General features: G+C 52.3%; 1 protein-coding gene across 1 annotated transcript in view; it reads left to right on the plus strand.

Annotated features, from left to right (window-relative positions):
- Positions 1–3782, plus strand: part of PDP2 (pyruvate dehyrogenase phosphatase catalytic subunit 2) — an 8913-nt gene extending 5131 nt beyond the window's left edge. The window contains exon 2 of the mRNA XM_018574057.1: positions 3771–3782. The gene's annotated coding sequence lies outside the window, so the exon portion shown is untranslated. The remainder of the gene's footprint in view (positions 1–3770) is intronic.
- Positions 3783–4630: the final 848 nt, after the last annotated feature.

The raw sequence follows: 4630 nt of genomic DNA on the forward strand, positions 1-4630 counted from the left end.
AAGTGAGGGGGAAATCCCTGGTTGTAAACTCAAAATGTGGGATTTTTCTTTCAGTTTCACATGGGGTGAAAACAGACACATGACAAATAGAGAGGGTGAATCTTCCAAAACAAAGACACAGGAAGGAATAGGAAACCTGATGGGGGTTCTTGTCCCTCTCCACTCCCTCCAAAAAGAGTTTTGACTTTCTATTTACAGTAATGGGTCCATATACGCCCCCTGCTGGCCATTACTGGTAATACAGTCACTTGCTTTACCATTCACTTCCTCATATTCTATAAGACATCTGATTGGCAGAGCCAGCTGTCACTCACGCAGCTGGGTAGATCTCCACAGGAGTCTGTCTGTCCTCGGCCCCCCATCCATGGAGTCTGTCTGTCCTCGGCCCCCCATCCATGGAGTCTGTCTGTCCTCGGCCCCCCATCCATGGAGTCTGTCTGTCCTCGGCCCCCCATCCATGGAGTCTGTCTGTCCTCGGCCCCCCATCCATGGAGTCTGTCTGTCCTCGGCCCCCCATCCATGGAGTCTGTCTGTCCTCGGCCCCCCATCCATGGAGTCTGTCTGTCCTCGGCCCCCCATCCATGGAGTCTGTCTGTCCTCGGCCCCCCATCCATGGAGTCTGTCTGTCCTCGGCCCCCCATCCATGGAGTCTGTCTGTCCTCGGCCCCCCATCCATGGAGTCTGTCTGTCCTCGGCCCCCCATCCATGGAGTCTGTCTGTCCTCGGCCCCCCATCCATGGAGTCTGTCTGTCCTCGGCCCCCCATCCATGGAGTCTGTCTGTCCTCGGCCCCCCATCCATGGAGTCTGTCTGTCCTCGGCCCCCCATCCATGGAGTCTGTCTGTCCTCAGCCTCCCATCCATGGAGTGTGTCAGTCCTCAGCCCCCCATCCATGGAGTCTGTCAGTCCTCAGCCCCCCATCCATGGAGTCTGTCAGTCCTCAGCCTCCCATCCATGGAGTCTGTCAGTCCTCAGCCTCCCATCCATGGAGTCTGTCAGTCCTCAGCCTCCCATCCATGGAGTCTGTCAGTCCTCAGCCCCCCATCCATGGAGTCTGTCAGTCCTCAGCCCCCCATCCATGGAGTCTGTCAGTCCTCAGCCTCCCATCCATGGAGTCTGTCAGTCCTCAGCCTCCCATCCATGGAGTCTGTCAGTCCTCAGCCCCCCATCCATGGAGTCTGTCAGTCCTCAGCCCCCCATCCATGGAGTCTGTCAGTCCTCAGCCCCCCATCCATGGAGTCTGTCAGTCCTCAGCCTCCCATCCATGGAGTCTGTCAGTCCTCAGCCCCCCATCCATGGAGTCTGTCAGTCCTCAGCCCCCCATCCATGGAGTCTGTCAGTCCTCAGCCCCCCATCCATGAAGTCTGTCAGTCCTCAGCCTCCCATCCATGGAGCCTGTCAGTCCTCAGCCCCCCATCCATGGAGTCTGTCAGTCCTCAGCCCCCCATCCATGGAGTCTGTCAGTCCTCAGCCCCCCATCCATGGAGTCTGTCAGTTCCTTCATCTGTTGACCATCAACTTCTTGTGCCGCAGCAACCACGGCCCCCCAGACACTGGTCAGAGAGGTGCATTGTGTTCCTTCACCGTAAATCTCCGGGTAAGAAGAGGCCACAAGTCCTCAGTAGGGTTTGGGTCAGGTGATGAAGGCGGCCATGTCATTATTCATTACTGGCCGGCCACGCAGTGGAGTACTTGGATGCATGTGATGGAGCATTGTCCTGCATACATATCACGCTCAGACTTCTTCCTGGACCACGGCTTGAGGAAAGTGTCTTCTAAAACCTGGCAGGAGGTTTGGGAGTTGATTTTGAGTCTCATCCTCAACCTGAAAAGGCCCAACCAGCTCATCTTTATTAATACCAGCCCACCAGCACCCCTCCTCCACCTTGCTGGCGTCTGAGTGGAAGTGGAGCTCTGTGCCCGGTACTGATCCAGCCACCACGGCCCCATCCATCTGGTCCGTCAAGAGTCCCTCTCATCTCATCAGTCCATAAAACCTTCAGATATTTCTTGGCCCGGTCCTGACGTGTGTTCAGTGGTCGGGTTTCCTCGCCTCGGCCGTGTCTCTGAGCACTGAACACCTGGTACTTCCGGGCCCTCCAGGTAGGTCGCGGTTCTGGAATATGACGGCGCTGGAGGATGACGGGTTCCCGGGAGCTTCACGTTTCATTCTTCTAAAATCTTTGGCAGTTCATTCCCGTCTTTCTTTCTCAGCACGTTCCTGGCGCCCCTGATGACTATTTGCAACAAAAGGTTTCATGGTTCTGTGATCGCGCCCCAATATCTGTGATCGCGTCCCAATATCTGAGCGCCGCATCCCTCTGAAAGACTTTCTACAATGTTTGACTTTTCAGTTAAATCTCTTTTTTTTTGGCCCATTTTCCCTCCTGAGGAAAAGCTGCCTAATTATTATGCGCACCTTGATATTGGGTGCTGGTCTCCTGAGGCCACGCCCCCCTCATTACACAAATACACATCACCTGATATGCTGACATCCAATAAGAATTCAAGTTTATACAGCTCGGAGTTGGACAATATGCATCAAAATGGTGATTTGCTCACTTGCCTAATAATTGTGCACACAGTGTATATATATATATTCTTTTCACCCCTCCACACCCTCCTGAGGTCCCCTGCCGCCCTTTGGCCCAGCGTCACAAGCATAGCACGTAATACAATGCATTCAGACTGCATTCAGTTGTCCCTCAGCCACTCCTGTGTTGTCTCAGCTGTGTGTTTAGGATCGTTGTCACGTTGGAAGGTGAACCTTCGGCCCAGTCTGAGGTCCTGAGCACGTGGAAGAGGTTTCCATTGAGGAGATCTCTGTACATTGTTTTATTATCATATTGATGGGGGGGGGGGTGAACCAGGGAAGGATAACTATAACCGATAAGAAGTTTCCAATCGCATAAGATGGACTCTTCAATGATCAATGATGGATTATTTTCTGGATTTAAAACGGTATAAAATGATGTCATTTAGACTCTGTTCTGTGATTGGCCGGATCGCTCTCAGTCACATGACGTCAATAAAATCTCAACTTTTATCTGTCAGTCTAATCACATGGCCTGCCGGATGTCATGAGAGCCGACTGTCCTTTGCTGTGTGCGCGTTCCGGCACTAGAGGGCAGAATGAGCCCACCGCCGACTCCGAGACCCGAGACTCACTTCACTGTGTATGATGAATTCCCGGTATCTGTTCTTATTCTGTATGTATGGACTCTGCACAGTACCACTTCTCTTGTCCTCTATGCCGGTTGTCATTCTCAGTATCTGTTCTTATTCTGTATGTATGGACTCTGCACAGTACCACTTCTCTGTGACGGGACGCTAACGGTGTCATTCCGTAGATTTATTTTCTGCAGAAACGTTTCTATTTACAGAAAGCAATCTTATTTTATATTATTTTGCAGCTTTCCCAACAATCAAATGGAAAGTTTATCCCGTTATGATTGCGGAATTCTCTTCTCTCTCCGGAGGGAATCCAGAGGACGATCGTCGCACAATGTGATGACTTTTTATTTGCAGAATTTGTTGCTTTTTGTTACTTTTTTATTCTGTTTTTATTTCCTGATTTGCGTCATTTCTAACAATCCGCGTCGTCTCCTCACCTGTCCTTCTTGATAAATCTCTCCCCAACTCCGGACTATCCGACCGTCTCCGCCGCGTCCGTGATGAGCGAGGTGTAGAAATTGCTGCTGAAGGATTTTCCGCTCCTGCACGGCATAAATCATCCTCTCGGCGTCCACCAATCCGCTGCTGCTCGCCGAGGCGTGACGCCATCTTGATCGTTACCCAGCATGCCCCGCTGCTGACTTTGGTTCTGGAGTGCTGACGACGTCAGGAAATGATATTAATAGAGGCAATCTCTCTCTCGCTCTCGATCTCTCAGGTCGGATTGTTATATTCCTAGCAGAGCAATTTTCCTGCCGCAATTTCAGTTCACAGTTCCTCCCCTCCCCCCTTCATCAACATGCTAATGTCATTCCATTTTCAATACATAGCTTATTGTAGACTTGGTGATGTCATCACTGGGTCCCTTTGCTGCTCTATGCAATGCAGGCAGATCATTACTTGTGGGAGGAGCCGGCAGGGTATGGTACAAAGCTTCCTGAAAACACGACAGCACCCTGCTTTAGTACTTCTCTCAAGAGCCCTCAGTCCTGATACAAGCAGTGGGCTGGCTCTTGGGAGGAGTTATGCAAATATCAAAATGATGGATGGGTATCAGTCTGGAGGAGTGGTCGTTCCTAGACAGGCCTCATTTGCATGCAGACTGCCCTAGGTCACGCCCACATGCAGTGGCGTCACAAGGGGTGTGTGGCCCGCACCCGGGTGCTACCATTGGAGGAGTGACACCAAAATGACTGACAGTTAGTTTGGTGTCACCCCCTATGAAAAGTCGGGCACTCGGTCAAGGACCGAGAGCCCAACCGTGTCAGGAGAGAAGAGGGGACCCGGCGGCATACCTCATCCCACCAGGTAAACGTCCCCTCCTCTCTCTGCCGGCGTCCATCACTAAGATGGCCGCCGGCAGGCATCAATTGGATGATCGCGCATGCGCGATGACTTCACAGCGTGGGTGTCACCCCTTGTCCGCTCCGGGTGTCACCCGCCCTCGGGATGCCTCT

This window comes from Nanorana parkeri, unplaced genomic scaffold (assembly GCF_000935625.1).
Source record: "Nanorana parkeri isolate BGI_ZX_2015 unplaced genomic scaffold, ASM93562v1 scaffold2703, whole genome shotgun sequence".
Classification (NCBI taxonomy): Eukaryota; Metazoa; Chordata; class Amphibia; order Anura; family Dicroglossidae; genus Nanorana; species Nanorana parkeri.